Below are 9722 nucleotides of genomic sequence, written 5' to 3' on the forward strand. Positions count from 1 at the left end.
TGTAAAAGACACAGAGAACGCCTTAGAAAGTGACTCCATTTCATTGTCAAAACTACAAAACCTTTGACACATTTTAAAAGATTAGGTAGAGGACATACAGTTGCTTACGGCCATACCTCTCTGGCTCCGCCTGATCTCGTCAGATCTCAGAAGCTAAGCAGAGTAGGGCCTGGTTAGTACTTGGATGGAAGCCCGCCTGGGAATCCCAGGTGCCGTAAGCTTTTTCATTTCTATCTGTAAAAGACACAGAGAAGGCCTTAGAAAGTGACTCCATTTCATTGTCAAAACTACAAAACCTTTGACACATTTTAAAAGATTAGGTAGAGGACATACAGTTGCTTACGGCCATACCTCTCTGGCTCCGCCTGATCTCGTCTGATCTCAGAAGCTAAGCAGAGTAGGGCCTGGTTAGTACTTGGATGGAAGACCGCCTGGGAATCCCAGGTGCCGTAAGCTTTTTCATTTCTCTCTCTGGAAGAAATCGAGAAGGCATTAGAAAGTGACTCCTTTTTCATTATCTAAACTCCAAAACCTTTGACACATTTTAAAATATTAGGAAGAGGACATACAGTTGCTTACGGCCATACCTCTCTGGCTCCGCCTGATCTCGTCTGATCTCAGAAGCTAAGCAGAGTAGGGCCTGCTTAGTACTTGGATGGAAGACCGCCTGGGAATCCCAGGTGCTGTAAGCTTTTTCATTTCGATCTGTAAAAGACACAGAGAAGAACTTAGAAAGTGACTCCATTTCATTGTCAAAACTCCAAAACCTTTGACACATTTTAAAAGATTAGGTAGAGGACATACAGTTGCTTACGGCCATACCTCTCTGGCTCCGCCTGATCTCGTCAGATCTCAGAAGCTAAGCAGAGTAGGGCCTGGTTAGTACTTGGATGGAAGACCGCCTGGGAATCCCAGGTGCTGTAAGCTTTTTCATTTCGATCTGTAAAAGACACAGAGAAGAACTTAGAAAGTGACTCCATTTCATTGTCAAAACTCCAAAACCTTTGACACATTTTAAAAGATTAGGTAGAGGACATACAGTTGCTTACGGCCATACCTCTCTGGCTCTGCCTGATCTCGTCTGATCTCAGAAGCTAAGCAGAGTAGGGCCTGGTTAGTACTTGGATGGAAGACCGCCTGGGAATCCCAGGTGCCGTAAGCTTTTTCATTTCTATCTGTAAAAGACACAGAGAACGCCTTAGAAAGTGACTCCATTTCATTGTCAAAACTACAAAACCTTTGACACATTTTAAAAGATTAGGTAGAGGACATACAGTTGCTTACGGCCATACCTCTCTGGCTCCGCCTGATCTCGTCAGATCTCAGAAGCTAAGCAGAGTAGGGCCTGGTTAGTACTTGGATGGAAGCCCGCCTGGGAATCCCAGGTGCCGTAAGCTTTTTCATTTCTATCTGTAAAAGACACAGAGAAGGCCTTAGAAAGTGACTCCATTTCATTGTCAAAACTACAAAACCTTTGACACATTTTAAAAGATTAGGTAGAGGACATACAGTTGCTTACGGCCATACCTCTCTGGCTCCGCCTGATCTCGTCAGATCTCAGAAGCTAAGCAGAGTAGGGCCTGGTTAGTACTTGGATGGAAGACCGCCTGGGAATCCCAGGTGCTGTAAGCTTTTTCATTTCGATCTGTAAAAGACACAGAGAAGGCCTTAGAAAGTGACTCCATTTAATTTTCAAAACTACAAACCCTTTGACACATTTTAAAAGATTAGGTAGAGGACATACAGTTGCTTACGGCCATACCTCTCTGGCTCCGCCTGATCTCGTCTGATCTCAGAAGCTAAGCAGAGTAGGGCCTGGTTAGTACTTGGATGGAAGACCGCCTGGGAATCCCAGGTGCTGTAAGCTTTTTCATTTCGATCTGTAAAAGACACAGAGAAGGCCTTAGAAAGTGACTCCATTTAATTGTCAAAACTACAAACCCTTTGACACATTTTAAAAGATTAGGTAGAGGACATACAGTTGCTTACGGCCATACCTCTCTGGCTCCGCCTGATCTCGTCAGATCTCAGAAGCTAAGCAGAGTAGGGCCTGGTTAGTACTTGGATGGAAGCCCGCCTGGGAATCCCAGGTGCCGTAAGCTTTTTCATTTCTATCTGTAAAAGACACAGAGAAGGCCTTAGAAAGTGACTCCATTTCATTGTCAAAACTACAAAACCTTTGACACATTTTAAAGGATTAGGTAGAGGACATACAGTTGCTTACGGCCATACCTCTCTGGCTCCGCCTGATCTCGTCTGATCTCAGAAGCTAAGCAGAGTAGGGCCTGGTTAGTACTTGGATGGAAGACCGCCTGGGAATCCCAGGTGCCGTAAGCTTTTTCATTTCTCTCTCTGGAAGAAATCGAGAAGGCATTAGAAAGTGACTCCTTTTTCATTATCTAAACTCCAAAACCTTTGACACATTTTAAAATATTAGGAAGAGGACATACAGTTGCTTACGGCCATACCTCTCTGGCTCTGCCTGATCTCGTCAGATCTCAGAAGCTAAGCAGAGTAGGGCCTGGTTAGTACTTGGATGGAAGACCGCCTGGGAATCCCAGGTGCTGTAAGCTTTTTCATTTCGATCTGTAAAAGACACAGAGAAGAACTTAGAAAGTGACTCCATTTCATTGTCAAAACTCCAAAACCTTTGACACATTTTAAAAGATTAGGAAGAGGACATACAGTTGCTTATGGCCATACCTCTCTGGCTCCGCCTGATCTCGTCTGATCTCAGAAGCTAAGCAGAGTAGGGCCTGGTTAGTACTTGGATGGAAGACCGCCTGGGAATCCCATGTGCTGTAAGCTTTTTCATTTCGATCTGTAAAAGACACAGAGAAGGCCTTAGAAAGTGACTCCATTTCATTGTCAAAACTACAAACCCTTTGACACATTTTAAAAGATTAGGTAGAGGACATACAGTTGCTTACGGCCATACCTCTCTGGCTCCGCCTGATCTCGTCTGATCTCAGAAGCTAAGCAGAGTAGGGCCTGGTTAGTACTTGGATGGAAGACCGCCTGGGAATCCCAGGTGCCGTAAGCTTTTTCATTTCTCTCTCTGGAAGAAATCGAGAAGGCATTAGAAAGTGAATCCTTTTTCATTATCAAAACTCCAAAACCTTTGACACATTTTAAAAGATTAGGAAGAGGACATACAGTTGCTTACGGCCATACCTCTCTGGCTCCGCCTGATCTCGCCTGATCTCAGAAGCTAAGCAGAGTAGGGCCTGGTTAGTACTTGGATGGAAGACCGCCTGGGAATCCCAGGTGCTGTAAGCTTTTTCATTTCGATCTGTAAAAGACACAGAGAAGGCCTTAGAAAGTGACTCCATTTAATTGTCAAAACTACAAAACCTTTGACACATTTTAAAAGATTAGGTAGAGGACATACAGTTGCTTACGGCCATACCTCTCTGGCTCCGCCTGATCTCGTCTGATCTCAGAAGCTAAGCAGAGTAGGGCCTGGTTAGTACTTGGATGGAAGACCGCCTGGGAATCCCAGGTGCCGTAAGCTTTTTCATTTCTCTCTCTGGAAGAAATCGAGAAGGCATTAGAAAGTGACTCCTTTTTCATTATCTAAACTCCAAAACCTTTGACACATTTTAAAATATTAGGAAGAGGACATACAGTTGCTTACGGCCATACCTCTCTGGCTCTGCCTGATCTCGTCAGATCTCAGAAGCTAAGCAGAGTAGGGCCTGGTTAGTACTTGGATGGAAGACCGCCTGGGAATCCCAGGTGCTGTAAGCTTTTTCATTTCGATCTGTAAAAGACACAGAGAAGAACTTAGAAAGTGACTCCATTTCATTGTCAAAACTCCAAAACCTTTGACACATTTTAAAAGATTAGGTAGAGGACATACAGTTGCTTACGGCCATACCTCTCTGGCTCCGCCTGATCTCGTCTGATCTCAGAAGCTAAGCAGAGTAGGGCCTGGTTAGTACTTGGATGGAAGACCGCCTGGGAATCCCAGGTGCCGTAAGCTTTTTCATTTCTATCTGTAAAAGACACAGAGAACGCCTTAGAAAGTGACTCCATTTCATTGTCAAAACTACAAAACCTTTGACACATTTTAAAAGATTAGGTAGAGGACATACAGTTGCTTACGGCCATACCTCTCTGGCTCCGCCTGATCTCGTCAGATCTCAGAAGCTAAGCAGAGTAGGGCCTGGTTAGTACTTGGATGGAAGACCGCCTGGGAGTCCCAGGTGCCGTAAGCTTTTTCATTTCTCTCTCTGGAAGAAATCGAGAAGGCCTTAGAAAGTGACTCCTTTTTCATTATCAAAACTCCAAAACCTTTGACACATTTTAAAAGATTAGGAAGAGGACATACAGTTGCTTACGGCCATACCTCTCTCGCTCCGCCTGATCTCGTCAGATCTCAGAAGCTAAGCAGAGTAGGGCCTGGTTAGTACTTGGATGGAAGACCGCCTGGGAATCCCAGGTGCTGTAAGCTTTTTCATTTCGATCTGTAAAAGACACAGAGAAGGCCTTAGAAAGTGACTCCATTTAATTGTCAAAACTACAAACCCTTTGACACATTTTAAAAGATTAGGTAGAGGACATACAGTTGCTTACGGCCATACCTCTCTGGCTCCGCCTGATCTCGTCAGATCTCAGAAGCTAAGCAGAGTAGGGCCTGGTTAGTACTTGGATGGAAGCCCGCCTGGGAATCCCAGGTGCCGTAAGCTTTTTCATTTCTATCTGTAAAAGACACAGAGAAGGCCTTAGAAAGTGACTCCATTTCATTGTCAAAACTACAAAACCTTTGACACATTTTAAAAGATTAGGTAGAGGACATACAGTTGCTTACGGCCATACCTCTCTGGCTCCGCCTGATCTCGTCAGATCTCAGAAGCTAAGCAGAGTAGGGCCTGGTTAGTACTTGGATGGAAGACCGCCTGGGAATCCCAGGTGCTGTAAGCTTTTTCATTTCGATCTGTAAAAGACACAGAGAAGGCCTTAGAAAGTGACTCCATTTAATTGTCAAAACTACAAACCCTTTGACACATTTTAAAAGATTAGGTAGAGGACATACAGTTGCTTACGGCCATACCTCTCTGGCTCCGCCTGATCTCGTCAGATCTCAGAAGCTAAGCAGAGTAGGGCCTGGTTAGTACTTGGATGGAAGACCGCCTGGGAATCCCAGGTGCTGTAAGCTTTTTCATTTCGATCTGTAAAAGACACAGAGAAGGCCTTAGAAAGTGACTCCATTTAATTGTCAAAACTACAAACCCTTTGACACATTTTAAAAGATTAGGTAGAGGACATACAGTTGCTTACGGCCATACCTCTCTGGCTCCGCCTGATCTCGTCAGATCTCAGAAGCTAAGCAGAGTAGGGCCTGGTTAGTACTTGGATGGAAGCCCGCCTGGGAATCCCAGGTGCCGTAAGCTTTTTCATTTCTATCTGTAAAAGACACAGAGAAGGCCTTAGAAAGTGACTCCATTTCATTGTCAAAACTACAAAACCTTTGACACATTTTAAAAGATTAGGTAGAGGACATACAGTTGCTTACGGCCATACCTCTCTGGCTCCGCCTGATCTCGTCTGATCTCAGAAGCTAAGCAGAGTAGGGCCTGGTTAGTACTTGGATGGAAGACCGCCTGGGAATCCCAGGTGCCGTAAGCTTTTTCATTTCTCTCTCTGGAAGAAATCGAGAAGGCATTAGAAAGTGACTCCTTTTTCATTATCTAAACTCCAAAACCTTTGACACATTTTAAAATATTAGGAAGAGGACATACAGTTGCTTACGGCCATACCTCTCTGGCTCCGCCTGATCTCGTCTGATCTCAGAAGCTAAGCAGAGTAGGGCCTGGTTAGTACTTGGATGGAAGACCGCCTGGGAATCCCAGGTGCTGTAAGCTTTTTCATTTCGATCTGTAAAAGACACAGAGAAGAACTTAGAAAGTGACTCCATTTCATTGTCAAAACTCCAAAACCTTTGACACATTTTAAAAGATTAGGTAGAGGACATACAGTTGCTTACGGCCATACCTCTCTGGCTCCGCCTGATCTCGTCAGATCTCAGAAGCTAAGCAGAGTAGGGCCTGGTTAGTACTTGGATGGAAGACCGCCTGGGAATCCCAGGTGCTGTAAGCTTTTTCATTTCGATCTGTAAAAGACACAGAGAAGAACTTAGAAAGTGACTCCATTTCATTGTCAAAACTCCAAAACCTTTGACACATTTTAAAAGATTAGGTAGAGGACATACAGTTGCTTACGGCCATACCTCTCTGGCTCCGCCTGATCTCGTCTGATCTCAGAAGCTAAGCAGAGTAGGGCCTGGTTAGTACTTGGATGGAAGACCGCCTGGGAATCCCAGGTGCCGTAAGCTTTTTCATTTCTATCTGTAAAAGACACAGAGAACGCCTTAGAAAGTGACTCCATTTCATTGTCAAAACTACAAAACCTTTGACACATTTTAAAAGATTAGGTAGAGGACATACAGTTGCTTACGGCCATACCTCTCTGGCTCCGCCTGATCTCGTCAGATCTCAGAAGCTAAGCAGAGTAGGGCCTGGTTAGTACTTGGATGGAAGCCCGCCTGGGAATCCCAGGTGCCGTAAGCTTTTTCATTTCTATCTGTAAAAGACACAGAGAAGGCCTTAGAAAGTGACTCCATTTCATTGTCAAAACTACAAAACCTTTGACACATTTTAAAAGATTAGGTAGAGGACATACAGTTGCTTACGGCCATACCTCTCTGGCTCCGCCTGATCTCGTCTGATCTCAGAAGCTAAGCAGAGTAGGGCCTGGTTAGTACTTGGATGGAAGACCGCCTGGGAATCCCAGGTGCCGTAAGCTTTTTCATTTCTCTCTCTGGAAGAAATCGAGAAGGCATTAGAAAGTGACTCCTTTTTCATTATCTAAACTCCAAAACCTTTGACACATTTTAAAATATTAGGAAGAGGACATACAGTTGCTTACGGCCATACCTCTCTGGCTCCGCCTGATCTCGTCTGATCTCAGAAGCTAAGCAGAGTAGGGCCTGCTTAGTACTTGGATGGAAGACCGCCTGGGAATCCCAGGTGCTGTAAGCTTTTTCATTTCGATCTGTAAAAGACACAGAGAAGAACTTAGAAAGTGACTCCATTTCATTGTCAAAACTCCAAAACCTTTGACACATTTTAAAAGATTAGGTAGAGGACATACAGTTGCTTACGGCCATACCTCTCTGGCTCCGCCTGATCTCGTCAGATCTCAGAAGCTAAGCAGAGTAGGGCCTGGTTAGTACTTGGATGGAAGACCGCCTGGGAATCCCAGGTGCTGTAAGCTTTTTCATTTCGATCTGTAAAAGACACAGAGAAGAACTTAGAAAGTGACTCCATTTCATTGTCAAAACTCCAAAACCTTTGACACATTTTAAAAGATTAGGTAGAGGACATACAGTTGCTTACGGCCATACCTCTCTGGCTCTGCCTGATCTCGTCTGATCTCAGAAGCTAAGCAGAGTAGGGCCTGGTTAGTACTTGGATGGAAGACCGCCTGGGAATCCCAGGTGCCGTAAGCTTTTTCATTTCTATCTGTAAAAGACACAGAGAACGCCTTAGAAAGTGACTCCATTTCATTGTCAAAACTACAAAACCTTTGACACATTTTAAAAGATTAGGTAGAGGACATACAGTTGCTTACGGCCATACCTCTCTGGCTCCGCCTGATCTCGTCAGATCTCAGAAGCTAAGCAGAGTAGGGCCTGGTTAGTACTTGGATGGAAGCCCGCCTGGGAATCCCAGGTGCCGTAAGCTTTTTCATTTCTATCTGTAAAAGACACAGAGAAGGCCTTAGAAAGTGACTCCATTTCATTGTCAAAACTACAAAACCTTTGACACATTTTAAAAGATTAGGTAGAGGACATACAGTTGCTTACGGCCATACCTCTCTGGCTCCGCCTGATCTCGTCAGATCTCAGAAGCTAAGCAGAGTAGGGCCTGGTTAGTACTTGGATGGAAGACCGCCTGGGAATCCCAGGTGCTGTAAGCTTTTTCATTTCGATCTGTAAAAGACACAGAGAAGGCCTTAGAAAGTGACTCCATTTAATTTTCAAAACTACAAACCCTTTGACACATTTTAAAAGATTAGGTAGAGGACATACAGTTGCTTACGGCCATACCTCTCTGGCTCCGCCTGATCTCGTCTGATCTCAGAAGCTAAGCAGAGTAGGGCCTGGTTAGTACTTGGATGGAAGACCGCCTGGGAATCCCAGGTGCTGTAAGCTTTTTCATTTCGATCTGTAAAAGACACAGAGAAGGCCTTAGAAAGTGACTCCATTTAATTGTCAAAACTACAAACCCTTTGACACATTTTAAAAGATTAGGTAGAGGACATACAGTTGCTTACGGCCATACCTCTCTGGCTCCGCCTGATCTCGTCAGATCTCAGAAGCTAAGCAGAGTAGGGCCTGGTTAGTACTTGGATGGAAGCCCGCCTGGGAATCCCAGGTGCCGTAAGCTTTTTCATTTCTATCTGTAAAAGACACAGAGAAGGCCTTAGAAAGTGACTCCATTTCATTGTCAAAACTACAAAACCTTTGACACATTTTAAAATATTAGGAAGAGGACATACAGTTGCTTACGGCCATACCTCTCTGGCTCCGCCTGATCTCGTCTGATCTCAGAAGCTAAGCAGAGTAGGGCCTGGTTAGTACTTGGATGGAAGACCGCCTGGGAATCCCAGGTGCCGTAAGCTTTTTCATTTCTCTCTCTGGAAGAAATCGAGAAGGCATTAGAAAGTGACTCCTTTTTCATTATCTAAACTCCAAAACCTTTGACACATTTTAAAATATTAGGAAGAGGACATACAGTTGCTTACGGCCATACCTCTCTGGCTCCGCCTGATCTCGTCTGATCTCAGAAGCTAAGCAGAGTAGGGCCTGGTTAGTACTTGGATGGAAGACCGCCTGGGAATCCCAGGTGCTGTAAGCTTTTTCATTTCGATCTGTAAAAGACACAGAGAAGAACTTAGAAAGTGACTCCATTTCATTGTCAAAACTCCAAAACCTTTGACACATTTTAAAAGATTAGGTAGAGGACATACAGTTGCTTACGGCCATACCTCTCTGGCTCCGCCTGATCTCGTCAGATCTCAGAAGCTAAGCAGAGTAGGGCCTGGTTAGTACTTGGATGGAAGACCGCCTGGGAATCCCAGGTGCTGTAAGCTTTTTCATTTCGATCTGTAAAAGACACAGAGAAGAACTTAGAAAGTGACTCCATTTCATTGTCAAAACTCCAAAACCTTTGACACATTTTAAAAGATTAGGTAGAGGACATACAGTTGCTTACGGCCATACCTCTCTGGCTCCGCCTGATCTCGTCTGATCTCAGAAGCTAAGCAGAGTAGGGCCTGGTTAGTACTTGGATGGAAGACCGCCTGGGAATCCCAGGTGCCGTAAGCTTTTTCATTTCTATCTGTAAAAGACACAGAGAACGCCTTAGAAAGTGACTCCATTTCATTGTCAAAACTACAAAACCTTTGACACATTTTAAAAGATTAGGTAGAGGACATACAGTTGCTTACGGCCATACCTCTCTGGCTCCGCCTGATCTCGTCAGATCTCAGAAGCTAAGCAGAGTAGGGCCTGGTTAGTACTTGGATGGAAGCCCGCCTGGGAATCCCAGGTGCCGTAAGCTTTTTCATTTCTATCTGTAAAAGACACAGAGAAGGCCTTAGAAAGTGACTCCATTTCATTGTCAAAACTACAAAACCTTTGACACATTTTAAAA

General features: G+C 44.5%; 41 non-coding genes across 41 annotated transcripts; all 41 read left to right on the forward strand.

Moving 5' to 3' along the window:
- The first annotated feature begins 102 nt into the window (after positions 1-102).
- LOC144397742 (5S ribosomal RNA) lies at positions 103-221 on the forward strand. Its single transcript, XR_013459889.1, has one exon. It is a non-coding gene; the product is annotated as a 5S ribosomal RNA (ribosomal RNA).
- A 116-nt stretch (positions 222-337) lies between these two features.
- On the forward strand, positions 338-456 carry LOC144404871 (5S ribosomal RNA). The gene has a single exon (XR_013466812.1). It is a non-coding gene; the product is annotated as a 5S ribosomal RNA (ribosomal RNA).
- Positions 457-573: 117 nt separating this feature from the next.
- LOC144398786 (5S ribosomal RNA) lies at positions 574-692 on the forward strand. The gene has a single exon (XR_013460933.1). It is a non-coding gene; the product is annotated as a 5S ribosomal RNA (ribosomal RNA).
- Positions 693-808: 116 nt separating this feature from the next.
- LOC144390439 (5S ribosomal RNA) lies at positions 809-927 on the forward strand. Its single transcript, XR_013454481.1, has one exon. It is a non-coding gene; the product is annotated as a 5S ribosomal RNA (ribosomal RNA).
- A 116-nt stretch (positions 928-1043) lies between these two features.
- Positions 1044-1162, forward strand: LOC144397458 (5S ribosomal RNA). The gene has a single exon (XR_013459604.1). It is a non-coding gene; the product is annotated as a 5S ribosomal RNA (ribosomal RNA).
- A 116-nt stretch (positions 1163-1278) lies between these two features.
- Positions 1279-1397, forward strand: LOC144397743 (5S ribosomal RNA). Its single transcript, XR_013459890.1, has one exon. It is a non-coding gene; the product is annotated as a 5S ribosomal RNA (ribosomal RNA).
- A 116-nt stretch (positions 1398-1513) lies between these two features.
- LOC144390443 (5S ribosomal RNA) lies at positions 1514-1632 on the forward strand. Its single transcript, XR_013454488.1, has one exon. It is a non-coding gene; the product is annotated as a 5S ribosomal RNA (ribosomal RNA).
- A 116-nt stretch (positions 1633-1748) lies between these two features.
- On the forward strand, positions 1749-1867 carry LOC144396890 (5S ribosomal RNA). The gene has a single exon (XR_013459036.1). It is a non-coding gene; the product is annotated as a 5S ribosomal RNA (ribosomal RNA).
- Positions 1868-1983: 116 nt separating this feature from the next.
- On the forward strand, positions 1984-2102 carry LOC144397744 (5S ribosomal RNA). The gene has a single exon (XR_013459891.1). It is a non-coding gene; the product is annotated as a 5S ribosomal RNA (ribosomal RNA).
- Positions 2103-2218: 116 nt separating this feature from the next.
- LOC144404872 (5S ribosomal RNA) lies at positions 2219-2337 on the forward strand. The gene has a single exon (XR_013466813.1). It is a non-coding gene; the product is annotated as a 5S ribosomal RNA (ribosomal RNA).
- Positions 2338-2454: 117 nt separating this feature from the next.
- LOC144397634 (5S ribosomal RNA) lies at positions 2455-2573 on the forward strand. The gene has a single exon (XR_013459780.1). It is a non-coding gene; the product is annotated as a 5S ribosomal RNA (ribosomal RNA).
- A 116-nt stretch (positions 2574-2689) lies between these two features.
- LOC144399441 (5S ribosomal RNA) lies at positions 2690-2808 on the forward strand. Its single transcript, XR_013461586.1, has one exon. It is a non-coding gene; the product is annotated as a 5S ribosomal RNA (ribosomal RNA).
- A 116-nt stretch (positions 2809-2924) lies between these two features.
- LOC144404873 (5S ribosomal RNA) lies at positions 2925-3043 on the forward strand. The gene has a single exon (XR_013466814.1). It is a non-coding gene; the product is annotated as a 5S ribosomal RNA (ribosomal RNA).
- Positions 3044-3160: 117 nt separating this feature from the next.
- On the forward strand, positions 3161-3279 carry LOC144398759 (5S ribosomal RNA). Its single transcript, XR_013460906.1, has one exon. It is a non-coding gene; the product is annotated as a 5S ribosomal RNA (ribosomal RNA).
- Positions 3280-3395: 116 nt separating this feature from the next.
- Positions 3396-3514, forward strand: LOC144404874 (5S ribosomal RNA). The gene has a single exon (XR_013466815.1). It is a non-coding gene; the product is annotated as a 5S ribosomal RNA (ribosomal RNA).
- A 117-nt stretch (positions 3515-3631) lies between these two features.
- LOC144397635 (5S ribosomal RNA) lies at positions 3632-3750 on the forward strand. The gene has a single exon (XR_013459781.1). It is a non-coding gene; the product is annotated as a 5S ribosomal RNA (ribosomal RNA).
- Positions 3751-3866: 116 nt separating this feature from the next.
- On the forward strand, positions 3867-3985 carry LOC144404875 (5S ribosomal RNA). Its single transcript, XR_013466816.1, has one exon. It is a non-coding gene; the product is annotated as a 5S ribosomal RNA (ribosomal RNA).
- A 116-nt stretch (positions 3986-4101) lies between these two features.
- Positions 4102-4220, forward strand: LOC144396983 (5S ribosomal RNA). Its single transcript, XR_013459129.1, has one exon. It is a non-coding gene; the product is annotated as a 5S ribosomal RNA (ribosomal RNA).
- A 117-nt stretch (positions 4221-4337) lies between these two features.
- LOC144398710 (5S ribosomal RNA) lies at positions 4338-4456 on the forward strand. The gene has a single exon (XR_013460857.1). It is a non-coding gene; the product is annotated as a 5S ribosomal RNA (ribosomal RNA).
- Positions 4457-4572: 116 nt separating this feature from the next.
- LOC144397746 (5S ribosomal RNA) lies at positions 4573-4691 on the forward strand. Its single transcript, XR_013459893.1, has one exon. It is a non-coding gene; the product is annotated as a 5S ribosomal RNA (ribosomal RNA).
- A 116-nt stretch (positions 4692-4807) lies between these two features.
- LOC144390450 (5S ribosomal RNA) lies at positions 4808-4926 on the forward strand. Its single transcript, XR_013454495.1, has one exon. It is a non-coding gene; the product is annotated as a 5S ribosomal RNA (ribosomal RNA).
- A 116-nt stretch (positions 4927-5042) lies between these two features.
- Positions 5043-5161, forward strand: LOC144390456 (5S ribosomal RNA). Its single transcript, XR_013454497.1, has one exon. It is a non-coding gene; the product is annotated as a 5S ribosomal RNA (ribosomal RNA).
- A 116-nt stretch (positions 5162-5277) lies between these two features.
- LOC144397747 (5S ribosomal RNA) lies at positions 5278-5396 on the forward strand. Its single transcript, XR_013459894.1, has one exon. It is a non-coding gene; the product is annotated as a 5S ribosomal RNA (ribosomal RNA).
- A 116-nt stretch (positions 5397-5512) lies between these two features.
- Positions 5513-5631, forward strand: LOC144404876 (5S ribosomal RNA). Its single transcript, XR_013466817.1, has one exon. It is a non-coding gene; the product is annotated as a 5S ribosomal RNA (ribosomal RNA).
- Positions 5632-5748: 117 nt separating this feature from the next.
- On the forward strand, positions 5749-5867 carry LOC144396891 (5S ribosomal RNA). Its single transcript, XR_013459037.1, has one exon. It is a non-coding gene; the product is annotated as a 5S ribosomal RNA (ribosomal RNA).
- A 116-nt stretch (positions 5868-5983) lies between these two features.
- Positions 5984-6102, forward strand: LOC144390459 (5S ribosomal RNA). Its single transcript, XR_013454499.1, has one exon. It is a non-coding gene; the product is annotated as a 5S ribosomal RNA (ribosomal RNA).
- Positions 6103-6218: 116 nt separating this feature from the next.
- On the forward strand, positions 6219-6337 carry LOC144404877 (5S ribosomal RNA). The gene has a single exon (XR_013466818.1). It is a non-coding gene; the product is annotated as a 5S ribosomal RNA (ribosomal RNA).
- A 116-nt stretch (positions 6338-6453) lies between these two features.
- On the forward strand, positions 6454-6572 carry LOC144397748 (5S ribosomal RNA). Its single transcript, XR_013459895.1, has one exon. It is a non-coding gene; the product is annotated as a 5S ribosomal RNA (ribosomal RNA).
- A 116-nt stretch (positions 6573-6688) lies between these two features.
- On the forward strand, positions 6689-6807 carry LOC144404878 (5S ribosomal RNA). The gene has a single exon (XR_013466819.1). It is a non-coding gene; the product is annotated as a 5S ribosomal RNA (ribosomal RNA).
- Positions 6808-6924: 117 nt separating this feature from the next.
- On the forward strand, positions 6925-7043 carry LOC144398787 (5S ribosomal RNA). Its single transcript, XR_013460934.1, has one exon. It is a non-coding gene; the product is annotated as a 5S ribosomal RNA (ribosomal RNA).
- Positions 7044-7159: 116 nt separating this feature from the next.
- On the forward strand, positions 7160-7278 carry LOC144390460 (5S ribosomal RNA). The gene has a single exon (XR_013454500.1). It is a non-coding gene; the product is annotated as a 5S ribosomal RNA (ribosomal RNA).
- A 116-nt stretch (positions 7279-7394) lies between these two features.
- On the forward strand, positions 7395-7513 carry LOC144397459 (5S ribosomal RNA). Its single transcript, XR_013459605.1, has one exon. It is a non-coding gene; the product is annotated as a 5S ribosomal RNA (ribosomal RNA).
- A 116-nt stretch (positions 7514-7629) lies between these two features.
- On the forward strand, positions 7630-7748 carry LOC144397749 (5S ribosomal RNA). Its single transcript, XR_013459896.1, has one exon. It is a non-coding gene; the product is annotated as a 5S ribosomal RNA (ribosomal RNA).
- Positions 7749-7864: 116 nt separating this feature from the next.
- On the forward strand, positions 7865-7983 carry LOC144390464 (5S ribosomal RNA). The gene has a single exon (XR_013454501.1). It is a non-coding gene; the product is annotated as a 5S ribosomal RNA (ribosomal RNA).
- A 116-nt stretch (positions 7984-8099) lies between these two features.
- LOC144396892 (5S ribosomal RNA) lies at positions 8100-8218 on the forward strand. The gene has a single exon (XR_013459038.1). It is a non-coding gene; the product is annotated as a 5S ribosomal RNA (ribosomal RNA).
- Positions 8219-8334: 116 nt separating this feature from the next.
- LOC144397750 (5S ribosomal RNA) lies at positions 8335-8453 on the forward strand. Its single transcript, XR_013459897.1, has one exon. It is a non-coding gene; the product is annotated as a 5S ribosomal RNA (ribosomal RNA).
- A 116-nt stretch (positions 8454-8569) lies between these two features.
- On the forward strand, positions 8570-8688 carry LOC144404879 (5S ribosomal RNA). The gene has a single exon (XR_013466820.1). It is a non-coding gene; the product is annotated as a 5S ribosomal RNA (ribosomal RNA).
- Positions 8689-8805: 117 nt separating this feature from the next.
- On the forward strand, positions 8806-8924 carry LOC144396893 (5S ribosomal RNA). Its single transcript, XR_013459039.1, has one exon. It is a non-coding gene; the product is annotated as a 5S ribosomal RNA (ribosomal RNA).
- A 116-nt stretch (positions 8925-9040) lies between these two features.
- On the forward strand, positions 9041-9159 carry LOC144390467 (5S ribosomal RNA). Its single transcript, XR_013454505.1, has one exon. It is a non-coding gene; the product is annotated as a 5S ribosomal RNA (ribosomal RNA).
- Positions 9160-9275: 116 nt separating this feature from the next.
- Positions 9276-9394, forward strand: LOC144404881 (5S ribosomal RNA). Its single transcript, XR_013466822.1, has one exon. It is a non-coding gene; the product is annotated as a 5S ribosomal RNA (ribosomal RNA).
- Positions 9395-9510: 116 nt separating this feature from the next.
- Positions 9511-9629, forward strand: LOC144397751 (5S ribosomal RNA). The gene has a single exon (XR_013459898.1). It is a non-coding gene; the product is annotated as a 5S ribosomal RNA (ribosomal RNA).
- Positions 9630-9722: the final 93 nt, after the last annotated feature.

This window comes from Gasterosteus aculeatus, chromosome 2 (assembly GCF_964276395.1).
Source record: "Gasterosteus aculeatus chromosome 2, fGasAcu3.hap1.1, whole genome shotgun sequence".
NCBI lineage: Eukaryota > Metazoa > Chordata > Actinopteri > Perciformes > Gasterosteidae > Gasterosteus > Gasterosteus aculeatus.